The sequence below is a fragment of the Tasmannia lanceolata genome, unplaced genomic scaffold, assembly GCF_043159265.1.
Source record: "Tasmannia lanceolata isolate RefF3 unplaced genomic scaffold, GAP_Taslan_0.1 ptg000003l, whole genome shotgun sequence".
Taxonomy (NCBI): domain Eukaryota; kingdom Viridiplantae; phylum Streptophyta; class Magnoliopsida; order Canellales; family Winteraceae; genus Tasmannia; species Tasmannia lanceolata.
In genome coordinates, this window is record NW_027518680.1 from 18,738,853 (window position 1) to 18,754,571 (window position 15,719).

Here is a 15,719-nt window from a genome sequence, read left to right on the forward strand (position 1 = left end):
AAAATCATGTGAAATGGGAACAATCCTCAGGAGACGTCTACCTAAGCATACATTTCCTGAGAATAGAAATAATAAGCACAAAAAATAAATAAATGAAAGAGGTGTCACCTAAACATTGCTAGGTTATGAGTGACATACCTAACTGATGTCTAAGTTCTGATGGACAAACACATGCATGCTACAGCTAAAGGTATAAAGTCTGAATATGAAAGTAAGAAAACATAACAAAATACACAACAATGACAACACAACAAATCCTAGGACTCTAAACGATTTAAGCCGAGTCCTTGGATGGTCTGATGTTCATCCAAAGAAGCCTACGTATCACCGCCTCCACAAGAATCAAAGTCACGTAGTTCTTCGCACCTATTCTAAGCTATGATGCCTAAGAGATCTAGACCTCTATCCTAGACTCGACCTAAAAGACCGGACTAGTTATTAAAGCTTCTTATGCGATTATTTAAATTCCAGTGGATTGTGGATTTTAGACACCCTATATGCCCCAACTAAATGCAGGTTAGCTCTAAGCTAATGCAGGTGGTTCCTACAACCTATGTGTAACTAGGCTGTGTGTCCTAAGAAAAACAATGGGATCACTAGCGCATCCTAGACCTAGTAATCAGTCGGCAATGTGAATCGCCAACTGACCGGACGGAGGCGTAACAAACCCCTAACTCTAATACAAACACAAATAAACCACACAACACATCAAAGACAAACTCCTAACTCTAAAACTCTTTATCTAGGACAAACTCCTAACTCTAGAGGAAGACCTTTTTGAAAACAAGTTGTTTGAATAATTTTTGAAAGATTTACAAAGTCTATTTACAAAGTGTGGCTGGACTTGGGATAAAGATCCCAAGCTGCACTATGTACCTCGTGGAAGAGGATCAAGCCAACGTAGTTCGAAATCGAACTCTCCAAACTAAAACTTAACACCGCAAATGACTTAAGTTTTTAATGCTTTTCAAATATTTTTGACTTTTACATTTTCGATGCTTTTGAATTTTAAAATATTCAATTGTTTTTTTGGATTTTTAAAGGGTTTCAATGTTCTTGCGATTTTAAGATTTCAAATGTTTATGGATTTTAAAATTTTAAAAACCTTCACCCTCTTGGTCAAAGGCCAAAGGGAACACACAAAACAACACCCTAGGGTAAGACCCTTAGGGTAAAGGGGAAACCCCAAACCAACAAACTAGTAACCCAAAACAAGATGTAACAATCCACAAACAGGTAGACAAGTACCCCAAGAACAAAGAAAATGATCGAAGATCCCTAGCAGGTAAGCTCCAATAAGACAGATTTAGTCTCTAATGGAAAAACTCCTAGCTAATAACACTAGAGAGGGAGCACAAATGAGTCAGAGACTCTCTAATAACACTACCAAAAAGAGATGAGTAAATAAGTCAAAGACTTGCTCTAGAAGAAGGGGGACTCTAACAAGAGGTTGGGTAAGCCTCCTAAAGGGGAAACACTCTAAATGAAACAAGGCTTGTCTCCAAATAAGGGCTCTACAAATGAGGTAAGGCATGCCTCCTAGACACAAAGGTGGGCTCCAAATATCCCTATCATCGTCCTTGTAATGATAAAGTAAGGGATTAGGCAACTAACGGACCAAGTTGGTCTCTAACTAGTAGGGGGTACAAGTTGGTGTACAACTTAGAGAATGAATCTATAAATGAGGCAAGGCATGCCTCCTGTGGGTACACTATCTATCAAAATCAAGGTAACCTCCCTGAGGGTAGGCTCTAAACAACAAGGCTTGTCCCCAAGGAAGAAACACCTTAATGAGACTAAGCATGTCTCCTAAAAGAGGACTCATGGAAGTTGGAAGGTCTAGACATGATTTGGAAGTGATCCTAGAAGTTTTGAGATCTAGGTTGACATGTAGCACGGGTTCCACTCATTTAGCATAAAAAAAAATATTGAAAACACTCTACACAACATGCAATTTTTGCAAATAAGGCTCTAAAATATAAAGTAAATCATGAAAATTGATCAATATATGATTTGTGACTTGCTAGCATGCTTATTATATCCCAATACAAGCATTAGAATCAATATAGGCTCAAAACAATCTAAAAAAAAAAGAAAGATGAAATTTCCACCAAACATGTAATTTTTACCGAAGAGGGTAAACAAATGCCAAACAATTCATGAAAATGATTTAATATATGATTTAAAACTTGCTACCAAGCTCAAAACATCCAAAACAATCATTAAAATTGAATAGAGCTCAAGTTGTCGGTGATTTTCAAGAAATGGCACAATTATGACATATAGTGTGAAAAATGCGACTTTGCACCGACTTTTGGACCCCTCAAACATCAAAACCATCTAACACTCTACTGATCAAAATTGTAGATCTCAGCATAAGAGACATTCTCTCAGTTGACCACTTCGTTTGGATCTGGCCAGAAGTGGCCGGATATTGGCCTCTTCCGATCCATCGCCATTAAAAGACATATTAGTGTTTTAACTGAAACTTCGGGCTCAGTTTTGACACTCAAAACATCGTTTCTGAAAATATTCGCTCAAGGACAAAGTATTAGAAAATCTTGTGAAGAACATTTTTTCCTTCTGCGACTTCGGACGAAACAGACCTGAAATAGCCTAAAGTTGGCCAAAAAGCTGCTGTTGCAGAAATGACAGTTTTTTCAGAAAAACTGAAGCTTGTAAGTAGTTTTTGACATATTAAAAAATCTTTATGGAAAAATTTGCTCAATAAGACAGCTTTAGGAAATATTATAACGAATACTTTTCCAGTTGACAGTTTGGAACAATTCCGACCAGAAGCTGCCCAAAAGTTACTCGACACGATAATTGCTAAAAACTAACATCGTGGGCTGTAAACTTCAAACGGGCATAACTCTCGTCTTTTGGCCAAATTTGGGCTGCTATATGTCGAACTGACCGGCTCGACGAGATCTAAAAGATTTTTCTTTGTTTTTAGAAGTTTTGAGCATTTGAGGTCGAAAAAGGGGAATTCAGAACTAGACGGCATGCATGTAACATTTTTTTTTTTTAGTAGTGACTACTTATTGTAGGAGAAGGCAATGGTATCAGCATTGTCATATCTTAGTAGAATACACAAAAACATCTCATCATTTAGAGTTTATATGACTGCTCCAAGGGTTATTACAATTTCCAAAAGATTCACAAGCTAATCAAAAAGGAAAGATGAAGTAGGGATGCAATTATCAAGACATAGCTAGGATTCCCCACCAAATGCAAGGACAAGTATAGAGCTATGCAACTATTGAAATTGGGCTGGGCCAATACTACTCTTCAAGCTGGTGGAGCTGCCATGAGTGGAATTTTGAGAGATGGGAAAGATAATACATTGGGGTAGTTTGCCAATGATCGTGTTAAGGAAGAGATTTGAGGGCTGGAAATGAAACCGAATTAATAAAATTTACCCAAATAAACAACTATTCATCAAATGAAGCTGATTTGGATAGCATGCATCAGGCTCTTCCAGGTACAGTCACTATCCGGTCTTTTATTCATGGACACAGTAGCAAAAGGTTATCTCCATATACCAAAACAATGCTATGATGACCCCATTAAAATGGAAAGCATTCTGCTAGCAAAAGGTTTTCTCCATATACCAAAACTCTTTCCAATCCAAGGGGAAACTACTTTTCGCCCAATCTTCCAATCGATGGGGAAACTATTTTTCCCTCAATCTTACAATCAAAGGGGAAACTACTTTTCACCCAATCTTCCAATCCACGGGGAACAACTTTTCGCCCAATCTTCCAATCCACGGGAAACTACTTTTCGCCTAATCTTCCAATCAAAGGGGAAACTACTTTTCGCCCAATCTTTCAATCAACAGGGAAACTACTTTTCGCCCAATCTTCCAATCAAAGGGGAAACTACTTTTCGCCCAATCCGAAATCACGGTGAAACTATTTTTCACCAAGCGATGCTATACAGACTATTGCTGAAAATCCATCTGTTTAGCTATCCCGGTAACTCTGACTCCTCTCTTTCAAGGTAGCAAATCACCCAAGATTTATATGGTCCTGCCAAACAAGTCCATATAAATCAACGCAGATATACCTGACTCCTAACTCGTTAGGTAGCGATACATTGCGAAGCGATGATTAAGCGAGTCACTACTTGACATTTCACTGCTAATCATCTTGGTATTCAAATATTTGAGGAAACTACTTCTCTCCCAAACATTCAATACCAAGGCGAAACTACTTTTCACCAAGCAACAATTAAACATGCCACTACTTGGCACCTCACTAACTAGTAATCAAAAGATTTTTTTTTCTTAAACAAAATGCCCCTTGTTTGGGTTTAACAAAGAAAACGATTTTTGTTTTCTTTTTAGGCCCAAAGGGCTGCAAACATGATCGATGGGTTTACCGATCTTTTATCGATTTCACTGAAGGAAAAGATATCTCCTGCCGAGAAAAATGAGAGTGCATGATCATTGCTCAAGACCAGACTCATAAAACTTGATGGAATTTTTGGGTATTGACTCTTTTAAAGAGAGGAAAAGCATTCTGCTAAGATTTGAAGATCGCAAAAGTGAATTCTAGACTCCGCTTGGGACTAGATTTTCTGAAACATTGACTCTTTCAAAGAATGAGTTCAATTGATGAATTTGATTCAAGAGAGTGTTCAAGCTTCTCTTGTCTCTATCTGCTAAGAAAATCTATCTCAATTATCATGTTTGATATCTTTTATGACTCAAGTAATAAAAGATTCCCCTAGTATGATTACTTCCATGACAGGATTCATAGGAGAGCAAAATCAGGATTGGCAAGAAAGTTTAAGCTTGCATGGGTTCTTTCTTTGGTATATGGGTAAAAGGATATCCAAAATTGCAGAGTCTAAGAATTTTTTCTTTCATTGCTCACTACTTGAGGCTTGATGTCTCTGGCAAGTTTGAACCAAATGTGTTGCCATTTCCTTGATTTCCAGACCAGGATCCACTTTGAATTCTCTTTACATTTCAAAAGGTGTACTCCCGCTCTTCCAGTGCCAAACACTTTGGACATTGAGAGAAAAATGATAAAATAAGGAAAAGACTTCCAAAGACTCCATCAAAGAAGACTCAAATTAATCAAGGGACTTGACTCACTTTTGATTCACCCTTAGATAAAATGCATTATTTTGTATGGTAAGGCTAGCCACTCTTAGAGTACTCTTGAATACCATGTCAAGAGGATCTAATTTCCTCCATCGGGACATCCGTCATGGTTATTACCCCCTTCGGATTGCTCAGTCTTAATGCCCCTAGTTTAAAAGGGTATCAAAGCAAGTCTCACCGACACTACTCGGATTCTGGGATCATGCTTTGTTTCGAGGTTGCTTCTCCGTTGCCTTGATTTCTCTCTTCAAAAGAAGTCACAATTTTTGCTTTCCAAGTTTTTAGTCTAAAAGACTACTTGTCTCAACTTTTGCTTGCCCTACCTGCAATCTAAAATTCTTCGTAACCGATAAACTCCTGCTGTATCTCATCAATTCTTTCTTCATGGGAAGTCTTTGCCTCTAATTGAATTGTCTCTTCAAGTTTTCAATCCAGTAGACCACTACCCTTACTTTGCAAAAAGCCAAACTCGTTGGTCATGGACTTAGCCAGACTACCTACGTACCTCAAAAATGGAGGATCAGATCCGCATAGTTCACTTTTTTTTTTGGGTTGAAGAAAGAATGGTCTAGCTTTTAGCTTAAAAAATATTGAAAGGGGATTTTATCCCAAGGTTTCACCGAACCCAAATTAATCAAGTTGCCTACGTACCCCTGAAGAGTTGGGGATCAGGTCCGACGTAGTTCGGGTGCATAAATGCCCCGGGTTTATAATGTGTTTGAAAAGAAATTGTTTAATTTTACTTTTGGCCCAAAAGGTTTATAGAAGGATTTTTAAACGTTAGGATTTTGGCCATAAAAGTTCAAACGTCCAAGGATGGCCTCCTGATGTATTTGATGTACAAGCTCTTTTGCTTAAGGTTCGAAAACTTTGAATTTTTTTTGAGGTTTCTGACAGCATGTCACGCAAAACTTCAACCACTCTGCTCCACTCCCATCTCGAAGATCTTGAATTTATGCTCAAGATTCCACAACTCCTTATCTCTTTTTTTTTTACTCCTTCTTTTCTCTTAAATGTTCTCTTTCTTTTTGGACAGTGAAAATGTCCTCATTCATGGAATATTCTACCTCGAAATCATAATGGAAATACACAGCCCAAATATTTTTTTTTTTAGGGCTTAAATTTATAATACAGCTTCCTTGCCTAAAACTCTTCTCTTAATATCTCATCAGTTCTACAGGATGTCTGATGCTGATCTCTTTAAAATTTTACTCTTCAACTGGATGTCTAAAGACGATGAAGTCTTGCTGTAAGCCCAATGGTTTTCACCTTGGCATTCCCATCTTGTTTTGATGATTCCAATACACAAGTGATCTTTTATCACTAATGTGTTTGAATGTCCAAGTTGTAGATTATGATAAAGTAAGATCAAGGATGCTTGGATTGAAGGCCAAGAAGCTCACATTGGACCACCAATTGGAAGGCCAAAGTCATCAAGCAAGAAGACATGAAGAAATTCATATTGAAGACCATTTTTTGTCTTTTAGAATGTATTTGATCCAAACCTAGATTAGGCTTTTAGAGGCATAATTAAGTTAATCTCACAAACCCTAAATAAACAAGTGATTGTATTTGTGGAGTTCCAACACCTTGGAACCCTCATAGCAATCCCATCTTGGTTGAGAATTGGAAGCCCAAAACAGAATTGAAAATCTGCTCTGCATAGGCTTCTCGGAACTCCGAGAGTTTTTCTCGGAACTCCGAGAATTATTCTCGGAACTCCGAGAAATGGTCCAGTAGATCATTTTCCAACTTCTGTGTGTATTCTCGGAACTCCGAGAATTCTCGGAACTCCGAGAATTATTCTCGGAACTCCGAGAACACTCCAACGGTCTGAAAAAGAGCCGTTTGGAATTTTGCTGGAATTACCTCAATGCCATTGAACGGTCATATTTTGGTTTTCCTATAAATATGGGTGTTCTAAACATACAAACCATCAATCCTAACACTCTAAAACTTCATTTGAATATCTAAGAGTGAATCAAACTTCAATTGTGCCTCTCATCACCATCTTTAGGATTTGGATCATAGGCTCAAATTTGTACATCCATTTTGTAACCCTTGTGAGGGATTTTTCATTTCTTTCTTTCAACCTTCGAGTGTTGTATTCGGGCGAGTATTCGGAGAAGCGAAGCCCATTCTCCGTGGTGAGGATAGCCACCGAGGTTAAAGCTATTGGGGTGAGGATAGCCACCAAAGTTAAAGCTATTGTAATTGGCATTCGATCTTCGCCAAGGTTAAGAAGATCAAATAGTGAAGCCATCAACGGGTTTGGTTGGTGGAGTGGAGTAGGCCTCGGATTTGAGGACCGAACCACTTTAAATCTCGGGTGCACTCTTTCTATCTCTTTGCTCTTTTATTTGCATTGCACCATTAGATTTAACTTGAATATTGATTCTTGATCTCTTAATCTTAAAATCGGTTTAAAGGTTTTAAATTGGTAGATTCTATTTCTTAAACAACCATATTCTCCCTCCTCATTGTGTTGCCAATTTAGTATAACTTGGGACCCCCCTACATCGGTTTTTCACTTGGTATCAGAGCCTTGGCTCTTAAAAGATTTTAAAATTTTTGTGAAAGTTATTTCAAAATCTAACTAGGGAAAGATTTTATTTGGCAACTTCTATTTGTGAAATGGCACACCAAATTGGAACCGGACTTCCGGAAGGCCATTCCACAACTAGACCTCCTTTCTTCAATGGGTCAAACTATGGACATTGGAAAACAAGGATGCGCATCTATCTTCTGTCGATAGATGTGGAACTTTGGTACATTGTGGAAAATGGATACAATGTACCTTCCAAACCATTTGAAGAATGGAACGTGGTAGAGAAAAGGCAAGCTAATTTGAACTACAAAGCAATAAATTCTTTGTTTTGTGCCTTAGCTACCGAGGAGTTCAATCGAGTTGCTCTTTTTGATTCCGCCAAGACTATTTGGGATACCCTTGCGACTACCCATGAGGGAACATCACAAGTCAAGGATTCCAAAATAAACTTGTTAAAGAGCAAGTATGAAATGTTTAGAATGAGTCCAAACGAGAGTATTTCGGAAATGTATACTCGTTTTTCTATTATTTCTAACGAACTGGCTAATCTTGGTAAATCTTATCCTACTGATGAGCTTGTAAGTAAGCTGCTTAGGTCTCTTCCTCCACATTGGGATCCAAAGGTGACCGCGATTCAAGAGTCAAAAAATCTCAAGACGCTAACCATAGAGGAGCTTGTAGGATCTCTCATCACCCATGAGATGCTCCTTACTAGCCGACAAGAGGAAAAGAAGCCAAAGGAGAAGGAGAGGGAATTTAGATCCCTAGCACTCAAAGCTTCCAAGGAAGACTCATCAAGTGAAGCGGATAGTGACGAAGAAGAAGCTTTTCGAAGATTCAAGAGCTTGTGAAGAAAGAAGCATAAGAAAGATAAGAAGAAGAAAGAAGAAAGTGATGTTGATGGAGCCTTAAGATGCTTCAATTGCAAGAAGATTGGACACAAAAGACCGGATTGTCCACTTCTAAAATCTACTTCCTCTAAGTACAAGGGTAAGAAGGATTGGAAGAAGCATAAGGCTCTTGCCGCCGGTTGGGATGCGTTAAGCACATCGGGCAAAAGCTCAAGTGAAGGGGAAGAAAATAAAAAAGATGATCTTTGCTTCATGACATTCACCCATGAAGATGAGGTAAACTCTAACCCATCTTGTAAATCATCAAGTAGCGATAGTGAAAAAATATCTTATGATGAATTGTGTAACACTTTGCACTCCCAAATTTCCAAAAACAAAGTTCTTAAAAAATCCATTTTAAAGTTAGAAAAAGAACTTGAATTTTTGAAAATTGATTTATCTTCTTCCATATCTCAAGAACAAGTGATACTTGAAAATCATAAACTTGAGATTAATACCCTTAAGGGTAGTTTGGATGAGAAAACTTGCCAACTTTTAAAACTTCAAAATATGGCAAGCTCCTCCAATTCTTATGAAGATGAAAGAAATGAGCTTTTAGTTCAAACATCCCATCTTCATAATGAAAATGAAAGACTTAGATTATGTTTACATGTATTTCTAAATGGAAATAAAATTATTGACATAATCCTAAGTAAAACTAGTCTTAGACCTCAACATGCTTATCATGATAGGACTAGTGTATCTAACCCTCTTGTTAGATGCCATTTTTGTGGAATGAATGGTCATTACCAATTCCAATGTGCATCCAAGAGTAGGGCTAGATGTGGGACCAAGAAATCTTGGGTTCCCAAAACCCCCATATGATTTTATTCATATTGTGTAGATTAGGGGTTTTTGAACTTAAAATTGAATATATTTCATTTGTATGGTTTGTGATAACCCCTCTGGTATTGTAAAATTATTTTAACTAGGGGGAGTTAAAATTGAATTTTTCTTTGAAAAAGGGGGAGCTTTAAAATTGTAAATTTTAAACCCTTTGTTTTTCTTACCCCTTCCTTTTGTTGATGACAAAGGGGGAGAAGAATCTAGAAAATGTGCACGAAATGTGAACATAAAATAAACTCTGCCTCCATAGTGGATGAAGCCGTCATTCTCTGCTTGACGCTTCTCCAAGAAATAGTTCCTCCTGAAAGCATAAAAATATAACCAGAAGTGGATCGATAGGTGTCCCGACAACCAGCGAAGTCGGAATCAGAATAGCCAATCACCTCAAGGCTATCCGATCTCCTAAATGTGAGCATGTAATCTGAAGTCCCTCGCAGGTAACGCATAACCTTTTTGGCTGCCTTCCAGTGATCCAGACCTGGGTCACTTTGGTATCTACCAAGCATGCCAACTGCAAATGAAATATCTGGACGGGTACAGACCTGAGCATACATGAGACTACCAACAGCGGAAGCATAAGGAATATGTCTCATCTCATTCCGTTCCAGTGCGTTCCTGGGACATTGTAACTGACTGAATACATCGCCCTTAACTATAGGGGTATCCACCGTTAGGAAATAATCCTAACATTATTTTCATGTTATGAAGGGTTTGAAGCTGCAAAATTGCCTGAACTCTACCACTTGTTTGTCGACGGCCCCAAAGGTTGTGACTTTTGTAGAGGAACAAGTGCAAGCATTTATCTCGACAATGCTGCTTACAGGAGTTTCATATATAGTAAGTTCAAGAGGAGCCCCGTCGACATGGAGAGTGCATCAGTGGCACTCATCTGCCTTCAACAGAGAGTTCCTTACATTGCTATCAGAGCTTTGTCTGATTTGGCCGGCAGAGGCTCTGCTCAGTCCAACGAAGCTGCTACGTTCACATCGCTCGCTGCCACAAATTCTATTGCTGTTGTGATCGAGTTCATCAAGAAATTGTGAGCTAACCTTGTGTTACTCATTTTCCTAAGCCTAGAACTTTGCTAATCTCACTACAAGAAAAATCTCTTAAGTCGCGAATTCCACATTTCAACCTGATTTCATCACAACTTCAAGGAACTATATCTTATTCATTTGAACTTCGATTCGCTCAAGGTTGGATCTGATGGAATCCGTATGACGAGAGGATCCCACCAAACCTAGATTCACATTTCAAGATTCATGAAACGGAGATCGAAACAAAACTTTAAGATCTAAATTAAAAGTTGCAAAATCTCAATTTCTAAAGCCAAAACGGATTGATCTCGAATTCGTTGGGGTTCAGGAACAGGAAAAACCGCAAGGAATCCGAAATTAATCACGGAGTTCATCTTGAATTCTATCAAACATAATTCCCATCTCCTAAATACCACTTATTCCTCTTTTAGGGTTCTTTAACACATCTCTTTCATCTTAGAACATAAATCTTACCTTGGCTCTCGTTCTCCGGTCTCAAAGTTGGATTCTCCTCTCCTTTCACACGAAAATCGTCTCTTTGTGCAAGACAAAACATTTAGGGTTTTGTTTTAGTCTTCCAAAATCTCACAAAAGTGATATTATACATTTCAATCAGTTGCAAAACCAATTCCCTGCAGCCTTAAGTGGGGTTTTCTCCACACTTTGACCAAAAAAGGGGTATCCCTTTCTCTCCTTTGGCCATGTGTCGTATGCCATATGACTAGGGGTGGCCAACCGGTTCGGTTCTCGGTTCTCGGTTCTCGGTTCCTTTTTTTTCGGTTCTCGGTTCTCGGTTCCATGAACCGTAAGAACCGAACCGAACCGTAGTACACAGTAGGACCGAACCGAACCGAACCAAACATAATCGGTTCGGTCCGGTCCGGTTCTTCGGTTCTAAAGGCTAATTATTAATTATTAATTATAATTTATAAAAACTTTTAATTAAAGTTATAATATAAGTTACTTTCTTATTATAAGAATAGTATTAACTATTACTTATTAATATTATAAGTAATTTATATTATTAAGTATATGTATAATAGAAATATAAAAATATTATATATATATATATATATATATATATATATATATATATATATTCAAAGTTCGGTTCTTCGGTTCTGGAACTGAACCGAGAACATTAGACCCGGAACCGAACCGAATAAGTTCGGTTCTTCATCAGTGGAACCGAACCGAACAAAAAATATTTTTTTACAGTTCGGTTCCGGTTCGGTTCTTCGGTTCTGGTTCGGTTCTGGCCACCCCTACATATGACACCCTAGCCTTGCATTATTCCCTTCAACCTCAAGTGGGGTTTAATAACTTACCATGTGTTGTATGACCTGGCCTGAAATTTGCGGACCTCTGAACTAGGCCCACACTGATACCAAATCCTCTTGGATCAATCCTGTTAGATTATAAAGCAATGTTGACATAATTAAACAATAGATTGCCACATAATTATTTGATGCGTGATACTCAAATAGATACGATTGGACAAAGACTTCAATAGATCGACCCTAACACAGTCTTGCTACATTCAGCAAGTATCATGTAACGTAGAATAAGCTATTTGTAAAACATTTTCAATCATTCTTCCTAAGGCCTTGTTTGTTTTCGATTATGTAAATCGATTGTGACTTGTGAGCTCAAAACTGATTATTGGATGCAAAATTTCATTTATTATTTTAGTCCAATAATCAGTTTTGGACTCACAATCGGTTCCCATTATCCAAAACCAACAAGGCCTAAATGTTAAAGAAAATATTTTTTGCATAAGATTAATAATGGTAGGGAGACTGATCCAAACTGGCACAACTGCGTTTTAATGACCCAATAGGGATTCCACCTCATCTAACCACATTATCATTCCTTTAAGTTTATATTTTCCGAGCCAATGTAAATGCGGTCGGTGACTGGTTGGGTGAAGTGGAATGAACGGGGCAAATTTATATTAGTGCTTGGACTAATCCTTGTCTAACACGCATTTATTTAAGTGGAATGATTTAAATGTCAGGAACACACTTTCAAGACTGAATTCCTTTTGTAAGATAAAGATGAAAGTGAAAATGACGTCTAACTTGATCATTTTCCCACTGTTTCATGCGTTTTGTGGGGAATGGAGCTCTCTTCCTTGTCTTCTAGAGCACTTGTCACGACAGTGGGTCTGTGTTTTCTTTTCTTTTGTTTTTTTTTTTTTTTTCAGAAAACGGATTTCCATTGCTATTTGCACCGCCATGGTTTGATAATGACAGAAACTCACCTTGTCTTTTTTTATTTAACCAGTTGTCAAAAGCTATTACGATTCCCAAAATGCACTCAGCAGCTAATTAAAAAGGAAAATACAAGGTGAGTTTGGATCGTTATCAAAAAATGGCAATGCAACTATCAATAGCCATTAGCCTTTCCATTTTAAATCTCCACAAATCGGAGGGTTACGATCATCATATGGAGAACATTTCCGGGGGACACCATCTCTAAGTCCGGGCCCAACAAATGAATGGTTTGGATCACCCAAACAATGTGGACCCTACTGTTTTCTGGTGCTGCTTGTGCTTGCACTGTTAGAAATAATAAAGCAAAATACTACTTTTGTTTGACTTTAAATTTGGAGGGAATATTCAAAATTTGAAAGATCCCTCTTGTTTTCAAAGCTCCTGTCTTTTGTGGCTTACGGGGACTTGAACCGAAGACCTTGAGGTGAGTGGAGAAGGCTCTCAACCACATTGCAAAACATTTAGTCCCACATTGGACATATAAGACGTGGAGTTGGAGGAAAGGCTTGAGCCTTTTAGGAGGCATTGAAAGTTGTTGGGTGACCCGGAACCCAAGTTCATATACACACACGCGCGCCGGGCCTGGCCGTGGTTCGTGGTCTGGGTTTGGGTTCGAGTAAATTAAAACTAGCATTTTGGTTCCCAAAAAGGTTTTGATTTTTCCTTATCAATTCTCAATAGTTTTAATACTCCACACATTTTGATTAAAGGACCCATTAAATGCTTGAACCGTTTTGCTACCGTTTTAATATCTCCAACAATCACAAATGGAGAGAAACATTTGGGTCTCTTAATATGGGCATTTTCCCCTCTCTAACAGTCATAAATGTTAGAGGTACATTTTGATACAGATATTACATGTTGTTTTGCTACTGTTTTACACAAGGAAATCTAGATTTCTCTCCTTCCTTCCCCCTCTTGTTTCGTGTCAGAGCACATTTCTAAGTTGGTTCTAAGTGGACTATTCAGCAAGTGCATGTGGACTGGAGCCTGTCTAGGCTGTTTTATCTTCGAGCATCGATTCATGGATCCCGGTTGCACCGTAGGGGGCGGATACGATTCTTAAGGAGAGTGACCATGTGTCACGACTCAGTCATCCTTCCTCAATTATCATCAATCTGGATATCAAAAAGGGTTTTTCGTCAAAAAGATAAGTTCAATCTTGTTTTTCAAAGTTTAATTTCAATTCTAGAATTTTTTAACACTACAGTTTTGGGTCCGAGTTGCACTAATTTGGGGCCAAGTAACGTTCAAGTAACTAGTTCTGAGTCCGAGTAACCAAGTTGGATTCGACCTACTGATTTTTGGGTTTGGTTAAGCCATAGACCAGTCCCTCTTTCATATTATAAGTTTCATTAAGAGTAGTAGCAATCTGAACATCTATTATTTCATCCAACAATCTTAGGAATCATATCATATCAGATTTACTACTTTCTTACAAAAATCGTAATGGTTACTGATCTATGGCTTTCGAAGACCCAAATATAGTTTTGCCTTGGTTTTAAAAACTTGAACAGTTCTATTACTCTATTTTAATTAATCAAAGTTTAGGAATTTCATATGCTTGATCGGAAGTCATGTGATGCTTTTATGATCCCTCGGTTGAAATTCCTTTGACGTTTAGAACTGAAATTGAGAGATCACAGGGATTGGTTAGATCTAAAAGTAAAACCTAATGATTTAAAGTTGATGTAAAACACCATCCCTTATTTGGTTGGGCAAATCAAAAGGTTAAGTGTCTTTTATAATTTAGGACCCAATATTGTTATCCCAAACTAATAGGACTTGTTTGGTTTTGATGATGGATTCTCTCACTCTATAAACATTTATACAATTGCCTGTTCTTATGATCATATTGATCATGGTCGTTTAACCAAATTTAGGAAACTGGTTTATAGCACTAGTACGCTATGTTTTATATCTATATTGTGCTGTAGAACAATGTTTGAAAAACTAGCCTAAGAGATGGACTTGCCAAGTGACTTGTTAAAGGTGACACCCTTGAGTAGAATGAGTTTCCATTGCTTAGAATGTGATTATCATTGACACAACTAGCTAAACGAATCACATCGGAAGCATGAATTACATTTATCTATATGAAGAGTAATTGCATGAGTTACTTCCACTTGTGGGCTTTCCATTGTTTTTTCTGCATAGTTATCTGGATTATTTTCCATCATTTGATGAACATCAAAAATTGTAAATGTTAAATTACAAATTCATTTGAGAGTTGAGCATGTGAATTGAATCAAAAGTGAATACTTAATGTTATTAACTCGTGAGTATATAACGTTACCTTTTGGATATATTATGCTGAGAATTTATATGTGGGTGCCCGTGAAAACACGTGAAGTCTTGGAAAACAGGTACGGCCCACTTTTTTTGATGATCCAAACCGTTCATCTGTTTGGGCATAACGTAGATAGGTTGTGCCCCAAAAATCATTTCCATAGGATGATCCTAACCCTCCGATTTTTAGAAGATTCCATAAATGGTTTTTGGACATCTCCATATTCAGATCGGAGGGTTAGGATCATCCAATGAAAATGATTTTTGGTGCACTACCTATTTACATTGTGCCCAAACAGATGAACGGTTTGGATCATCAAAAAAAGTGGGCCGTACCTACTTTTTGAGACTTCACGTGTTTTCACGGCCACCCATGATATAAATTCTCTATTATGCTTATATGTCACATGATTCAGTGGATTCCTTTGTTTCGATCGGTAATGACACTCTTTGTTGACACACTTTATCAAAAATTTTAAGGGAACATACAACCAATCTGAAAAGTGTGTTAAAAACAAAGGGAATGGTTCATTCGGGTTGAATCATCCAAACCGCTCATTTGTTGGGTTGTGCTTCACAAATCATCTCCATAAAATGAATTTAAACCCAAGATCTAAAAGGTTGATCAAATTGGCGATCTGATTGGACGAGCCAACTTTATCAACTTTGGATCGATGATCTGAGCCTTCAAACCACCAATTGATGAGTTTAAATTTT